Below are 8,787 nucleotides of genomic sequence, written 5' to 3'. Positions count from 1 at the left end.
TCCACATTAAAAAAAAGCATTCAGTGCTTTTTTTATACTATAAAATATGTTTATTCGAGCCTTGTATTATTTTAAACAATCTCGCCCTCTCTCTAATGTAAGTTATATATCTAGTATCAATAATATTTGTGACAATTATTTTCAAAATGTATGCACGATTTTTCAATCGAAAAAAACAATTTGGAATTTTACCATTTTAGCGGCGAAAATAGGTCGTACCCTAAATCTGACATTCATTACCAACTCGAACAAAACACTCTTAGGTACTCGGAGCAAAACGTGTTTCTTACAAGTTTAAAACCCTTCGTTTTTTATTTATATTTGGTGATTTTAGAGCTATACCAAAATGGCGACGCCTTTTGCGCCCTGCTCAACACCGCCACTAATTTTACGACACAGTAAAATATAATATGGAGAGAGAATGATCGAGTTCCAATGCTGTTACATACCGCTCACTCCTTTCAAGAACGTCATAAATCAAAAAACATCATTTTTCAGGAGAACGTTTTTAAAGTTTAAAAATATAATACAATGTATTAAAAATAAATATCAAGCCACTTATTGAACTTTTTACTGTGCAACAGATCTTTTTAGGTAAAACCAGTTTTTTTTCACCATTTGAAAAATATTTAGTATATTTAAAAAAATAATTAAACAATACCTTTTCTTCAAAATGCAAAAACAACATTTTCTGCCCTGTAGCGGGTAAATATTAAGTTAAAAATATGCCTCTTTTGCTGGGATATAGTACATTTTCTGGGCATTCCGAAAACATGCACAGCTGAAAATTGTCGATTTTTGATTTATGACGTTCTTGAAAGGAGTGAGCGATATGTATTCCACAACTGTTTTTTTAGTTTGGAACTTTTCATCCCTTACTCTATCCTTTAGTAGCACATCTCAGCGTGGTAGATAATCGCAATTATTAAAATAGATTATAAACACATGTATATATCCTTAATTAAAAATAAAATATACACGTTGAAATACTTGTGTAAAGTTTAAAACCATTTTCCAAGATGAACCTTTCATGCTATCTCCGCGTCAGTCTCGCGGTTATGCAACTAGCGCCATCTATTCTTATAAACACTACGTGACGAACTGCCGCAACGCCTCGGTGGCGCAGTTGGCAGCGCGTAAGTCTCATAATCTTAAGGTCGTGAGTTCGAGCCTCACCCGGGGCATATTTTTTATATTTTCTTTTTCGTATATATTTTTGTCGATAATCAAATCACGTTGAAGGAGAAATAAACACAAACATAAGTATAAGGTATTTCCATTCGTTTTAATTATGTCCATAAAATAACTATTAATAACAAATAATAGATAATACCATAGATAATTATTAAACAAAATCATTATGCAAAAAAATTACAAAAACTTGATTGATGTATGCATGTATCCACATATGGTACATATACACATATAATATATGTAATACATATACACACGCGCGCGCACACACAATAACAATACGCAACCTTGACACACAAAATAAAATCAATGTAATTTATTTTTTTCACAAAAGCGTCGGAGAAATAACGATAAGTCTAATTTTAATAAGTATATTTAAAAGGACAAATATATAAAAGGACAAAAAGTATATTTTAAAATGCATTTTTTTAGTTGAAAAAAACGAAAATTTGTATTCGAACCTCGCGTGTTCAATAACGGAATAAATACTTTTAATTTTGAACAAAATATGCGGATACATACTTCTAACATGTTACTATAGTTTGTTTCAAAAGTATTCAAAATTAAATGTAAAAGCTAGGTATTGACCTAATCGCCAATATGTGTAATATATTTTAATGTAGTGCTACATCAATGAAATGACAAATTTCTGAACAAGAATAAACAACAAAAAAATAGTACATAAAACATTTTTTTGAACTTCGTTTTCATTATAATTTCAACCGGTTTTGACCAATACCTTGTCTTCTTTAAGGATACACAATATACTATATGGATGATACCTTAATGTGCGTTATTTTTTTATAATATGCATTATGCTTACAATGCATACAATAGGCCACGAATTATCAAAAATATATAAAAAGAAAAAAGAAAAAGAAAAATATTTTGGAAAAAAGGATCTTGTGTCTATTTTATTTTTTCTAAATTGTTCTGACTGCAAATGCGACAGACATTAACCTGATCGGGTGGAAATATTATATTTATAACAATAAATTAAAATAATTTATGAAATTGATTTCTTCGACCGATAATCGTCATTTAAAAATACTTATATTGGAATGACCGTGAATTTATAGGTCATTTCTAAGATGATTTATCTTTGTAAATTTAATATGCCTGGGGTCAGCAGTAATAACGATTTATCAAATAGAGGACAAAAAGAAGTTGAATAATTATAAAGCTAGAAAAATGTATTTCATTATTAGCTTCACTATGTATAAGGATAAAATAAGTAGTATTAATAACGAATGTTTACATTCGTCCTCCATAATATAGCATCCTTACCCTCCCATGAGCAGTAGCCGACAGCCGACAGCCGACATGTAGGTACTCGTAGGTACATGGTAGGCTCTCAGATAGGTCTCGTCATACTTCGTGTCGATAATAAGAATAAATTACTCGTCTAGGAAGTCGGCGTTTATAAGGCAATGTCAAGTACAAAATACTTTCTTGAATAAGGAAGTAAGGTTACCGCGGACTTCTCAGCGGAGATACAGACGGCTATCCGGAAGTGTGTCATTTCAACTGACCATAATATTGACAATGGCAATCGCTGTGATCAGTGACATACCGAGTAGCGAGTAGCGAGTAGCGAGTAGCGAGTAGCCGCTGACCGTGACATTGCATCGGTAGGTTTACTGCAATCTACTATACTAAATCTGGAAGAGTCATTGTAATGATACAAGATTTAGCTTTTAGGACATTATTTCGGAATTTCCTTACATAATAATTTTGAATAATTTATAAAGCCCGATTTTCGTAAGATACTGCCTCGAGGAGGCTTCGCTGTGATTGACGGGGAAATGAAAATTATTCTTTTTTTTCTTCTGTATGTTCTCAGGTGTCTGCTGACGAAAAAGCATTCCATGCCATTGGGTCCGCAACACTAAAGGCGCACGTATCAAGTGTAGCGGAAGGGATGCGAGCTAGGAAGATCACTTTATCCGTAGCGGTTTTAACTAATTGAAGCGTAAGACGTCTGATTCGTCAGGAATCACAAGTGTTTTTAGGATTCTCTGAAGTACTCGTAATGTACAATGTACAATCGATTGCAGTATTACGTTTAATTTAGTTGGAGTATTCTTCATTGTTTTGAATAAAACATGCATGTAATCTGCCGTTATATTATACAATTATAATTAAGTTTTATATCGATATTCATCAATTTGGTATTTCCAAGTGTGAATTTCCCATGATTCACTTTCAAGATGTACGATTCTTACATACAATTTTGTATCGACGTGAGACGATCCGTAACATACATAATTATTTTAGTTTAATTAGCATATTTATAATAAGTATTTAGTTTTTTTATTCCGTCAAGTTACATTGACCTCGAGTGAATGCTTTGGATTGGATAACCCTTTCTATGTTTCTTGATAATGATTAATGGACGTCGATATTACGTAATATTGTAACATATCACGTATTAAAATTCCAGGTTACTGATTTTGTTAATATTATATTTGATGAGGATTTTCAAGGCATGGTTTATAAATATCGAATCTACTACACTCACGATACATAACATATAACCCCTATTCCCATGAAAGTTCCGATAAGTGCTACTAAAAAAGGAAACTATTTAGTAGCACTTATTAGATGCGACAAAAAATTATGTCCAATGTTTCAAGTCATTATAATTATTTGTCGCGTCGGCGTCGGTTTGTCAAGCATTTTTTACAGTCATAGTACCCAGTTATAATTAATTTTAAAAAGGGATTTAAAAAAATTAAATGAAAAAATTTTACATTTACATACATCAAATCATACACGCCCTCCGATTACGCAGACTTTTGAGACCACCAGATTCTGATTGATCTGATCGTGCCATGTCTTTTTTGGCCGTTCTCGTTCTCACACTCTTCACATTCGCCACATATATTTTCTTAGTCATTCTCTCGTTATCCATTTGCTCCACATGTACATACCACCTTAAATAACTCTTCCTAATCTTTTCAAAAATCCCTTGTTCAGCCTTACATTCCTTCAAAAAATAAAATAAAAATAAAAATTCTGTTTGTTGATCTTGCTGTATCAATAAATCATTGTAAGGTTGCAAATAATTGGTCCTGTCACACCGTGTCACATTCTGACCCAAATGTTTCCAATTAATTAATGTATTCAAATAAAAACACAAATGACGAGACGTGCGCCATGGGTCGTGGTAGAGTAACGTAATGCAGCATACCTACTAGGAGACCTTCGGAGGATTTTCAAATCTTGATTTTGTGGATAAAGAGCGCGTGTGTGCCGTGTGGTGCGTGGCCGGTGGACCTCCCTACAACCCGATCCTGATTACTGATTACTGATTACTGATTACATCTGCAAGGTGATTCTGATCTTATAAATAACAATAAACATGTACTTGTGGGACATACTTTATACATGGGAAATGTTATGTACTGCGTACATACTATAATAAAATATAATTAATACATTAGGAACTGAAATTTGTTCAATCTTTGGCTGTCGACTTTTTAAACCAAAGTTCTAGACCAGCAATTCCCATGTGGTCTACAATGACCCCCAGGGGCTTCGAAAATATGCAAGGGGTCTATGTTTTAATTTGAATTTATTGAATAAATGTATCAAACCTAACATGTGTGCTTTTTAATTTTCACTATACTTCACTACCGTTATAAATTTAAGTATTTCAAAGTGAGCACTACATATACCGACTGTCAAAAATACTTTTGAAGTTAATTAATTTGCTAAAAGTCAATATCAGGTAAGGCGGGGGGGGGGGTCTACCCAAAATCGAAAAACATGGCAAGGGGTTTACGAGACAAAAAGTTTGGGAACCTCTGTTCTGGACAATTAAAGCAAACAATATTTATATCTTTATTGTATGTATCTAAACACACGCCCTCAGTAAAAAATATATTATTTTTGTTTCATTCAATACAAGAGATCCACTCTTAAAAAGTGGGTTTTGTGAAAACTGGATAAGATTCCTCGACCATTCTTACCACATTATCATTAAATTATTTAAATACTTAAAAAAATATGTATAATGATTTTTTCATTTTTATTTTTTCAAGCACCAAACGGTTTAAACAGCTCGAACGGTGTATCGTACCTACGAGACTGAACTCGATTTGTTGGGGGATAGCGACAAGACAGATGATGTATACAAAATATGATCGCGTACGAAACTTTAAATAAATTTACAATAAATCCACTAACAAACGTTTTCTGTTCCGAATTATTCCATTTCTCTTATGGTAATGTCACGGTATTCAATAACGTCCACGTCATGTCGCTTATTGAAGCATAAATGCGACTCCGTTGAATTGAATTATTATTCGATTGCCATACTATTTTTTTCTCGACAAGAGAATAATAATTTATTTAAGGCTATAGTAATGATGTAGTGCTGCCAGGTTGGTGGGAAGGCGTATGGGGAGGGGGTCAGTTCGCGCGTGTGTGAGTGCGCCCGCACTGGTGGTAGATGGCAGCGCCGTGTGTGTATACGCAGGCTATGTGGTTGCACTTGACCCACTTGGATTGGTGAAAAAACAACCACTTTGCAGTCATCGTACATCGATATTATGTGGCTTATGTGGCCGATGTGTGTGAGAGAGAATGGAAACCGGCCATACTGTTTCTTGCTTATCTAATTGCGCGCCTACCAATACTACAATATCACGCAGTACATACTTATATGTATATGTAAGCTCATAAATAATATTTATTATTTATTATCACTAATTAGTTTTGGATCAATAGCCAATCGTTATTTTGGTTTCAGAGGTCAAATTCATTTTAATGTATATTTTTTTGTGTCAATTTTCTAAAAATAGTTTATGATAATAAAAATAAATCAATGCAGAAAAAACCGCAAACATTTATTTTTAGTAACTTCAGTACCTATTTTTATGAGACATGGAAAATAATAATGTCATTGTGTTATCAATATTTCTTTGGTGAATTTTATGAATTTAATACCTGATAATTATGGCAATCCTCCTCCGATATTTGTGACAGTAACGATCAACAAAGTTTACCATAGCGATGTAGAAATAAGAATTTAATAAATTGTGAACAGTGGTAACTTCGAAAATCTTGTGAATTATGGAGTAAGAAGACGTATGGCTTAGAAAATCAAAGAACTGCCAAAAAAGCCAGCATTGAAAACCACTTTTGCATGTTTAGAAATAGTATGCAAAGGTGGCCTCCAGTGAAAAAATACGAAATTGAAGTCAGTCTAGTTGAACAAGTATTTAGGATTTAGACATTGCGTAATTAAAAAAAAATCATGACTTTAGAAATGCAAATCACATTGATTGTTACCACATAAAGTTTTTTACCGTCACTCCCATGGGCAATAATACTGAAAGCCTTTACCTTATCAGATGATGTGTGGGAGCTGTCTCCTGACTACCACTATACTACCAAGACGTGAATTTCATTCTAAATATTGACTCCAGCTCCTGATTACCAGATTACTTCACCGCACAGCCGAGGATTGAATGTAAAATTTGGGTGATTTCATTTCTCGGTAGAGTAGATGTAACACTTGCTGCGTAATACCAGAACATTGGACGAATCAATAATAGAGAAGGAATGGTTGATCATTGACGATATGCTCCTTACCACTTCGACGAAGGGGGGGTACATGTATAGTCGAGTATTTATCATGATACCCTATGAGAGTAGCAGTAGGTAGTCGCGTATACATAGTTAAACAAATATTGCATTTACTTTAATGGTCGACGTCACGTACAAATCTGTTACCGAACACTTTGCATACCGCGTAAGAATCCATAAAACGCAGAAACAATATCAAAATATATTGTTTTTGCGAAATTCTAAGTCACCAAAAAATTGGTTGTAAGGATCAATTTGTTTTAAAGAAAATTAAGTGAAAAAGTAACGAATACCATCCCAATCGGATAACCAAAAATGCAAGTTTCCCATTAGTCACATCTCAACATCAAATAAGCCAGCTTATTCAATTTTCAAAAGAGAAATCAAAATAAATCTTTCAAACTGCAAACCAAATGGTTTTCGTCTATTCGACCATCATCGTACAACCTTGTATTTTTCTGTCTGTTGAAAAATATCGATGAATGCATCCTTATATGGTTGGCAACACTTGTCCTCAAATCACCATCTGAGGCGAGTTTGCTTCCTTTCTGGTAGAGTCAAGATTATCATCTTGCCCCGACAGCACCACAATAATGGGCGACCGAGACCTTATTCCGACACTAATAAAGATGAGGCATACCTTCAGGAATACGTGTGTAGATTATACATATTTCAGTATACCATCAAATCCATCAAAACAGAAAAAATGCTAATTGCTATTCAGTTTGATATTTTTATATCTTTAGAAACTAAGGTCAAGGTAAAATCGACCAATAAAAATAATCTCTGCACTTCTGTTACCTTTGAGTAAAATAACTGACAAGTTGATTGATTCATTGACGAAGGCTTGTTGGTTCGAAACATACTTCGTAAAATTTTTAGATATTATCAAACATAATATCATTATATGTTAATAATATTTCAATAAATTCAGTTATCGAGATACTGAGTTTTAAGAGGTTATGTAATGGAAAATAAACATATTCATCTAAAGTAAATACAGTTTTAAGACACAAATATTCCGAATTCGTCGATCTCTCGTTGAAATCATTAATGTCGTAAATAATTTGTATTATTTACAACATTATTAACCACGCGAATTGGTGAATGCTACACGTGTGTAAAGTGATCACTTAAACCAGCCTATGACAGTCGTAAGCCCCGTGAATGCCCAGACTTCCATATTCTTCTTCATCTATGTTGAGATGTCAAAAATAATATGAAAAATAAATCCTTTAATTGGAAATAATCCAGATTTGTGAACAAGTATTTGGACACACTCAAAATGTTGTAAGTAAATAATTTGTATTAATCGTTAATTTTCAACGTTTTTATATTTAAACGATATATCATAGAAAAGTGAAAAAAATCCAACACCGAAAAGGGACAATTAAGAACAAACGCAATGGTCAGGCGAGCGAGGCGAGTTATTCACCAACCTTACTACCCATTACAAAAACAAGTCCACCATATGAAAAACGGATATGACCGCATTTCACATTCAAAGATGTATAGGGTGTGTCTGCATGATTACTCGAAGGTTTATATTAATTATTGTATGTACTTTACCTTATTTAACTCACATACATGTAGCTACATTATAACGACACGATGTTAAATGACATTTAATTTATTAAAGTTATCTTAAACGATACGAGATATGAGCCTGACCCTCGATGTTCAATATCGCTCTTGCATAAGTATTTTAACATTTGTTGATGAAATTATTGTATCACCTCAATTCACAATATTACTCGCATAATATGTTACATACGTCCGTGCGTCATAATGGTACAGTAATAACGTATTTATATCTTCTTTTTCAGAATAATATCACTGAGTTAGATAAATAACAACATCTTTCACCATCCACCGAATCAATAAAATATATTGTGTACTCTTTCTCTTGCCAATGTATTTCTACTCAAAGCTTTTTGCAATGAAAGCTGTCCCTTTAACAGTGTATTTTAACTTCAAGCAATACCAAAGAATAGCAAA

General features: G+C 33.2%; 1 non-coding gene across 1 annotated transcript; it reads left to right on the top strand.

Moving 5' to 3' along the window:
* The first annotated feature begins 1,111 nt into the window (after window positions 1-1,111).
* On the top strand, window positions 1,112-1,184 carry TRNAM-CAU (transfer RNA methionine (anticodon CAU)). The gene has a single exon. It is a non-coding gene; the product is annotated as a tRNA-Met (tRNA).
* The last annotated feature ends 7,603 nt before the right edge of the window (window positions 1,185-8,787 follow it).

The sequence above is a fragment of the Brachycentrus maculatus genome, unplaced genomic scaffold, assembly GCF_059751285.1.
Source record: "Brachycentrus maculatus isolate JH-2025_06_01 unplaced genomic scaffold, ASM5975128v1 h1tg000252l, whole genome shotgun sequence".
NCBI classification, from domain to species: Eukaryota; Metazoa; Arthropoda; class Insecta; order Trichoptera; family Brachycentridae; genus Brachycentrus; species Brachycentrus maculatus.
This window is presented reverse-complemented; position numbering and strand designations above follow the sequence as displayed.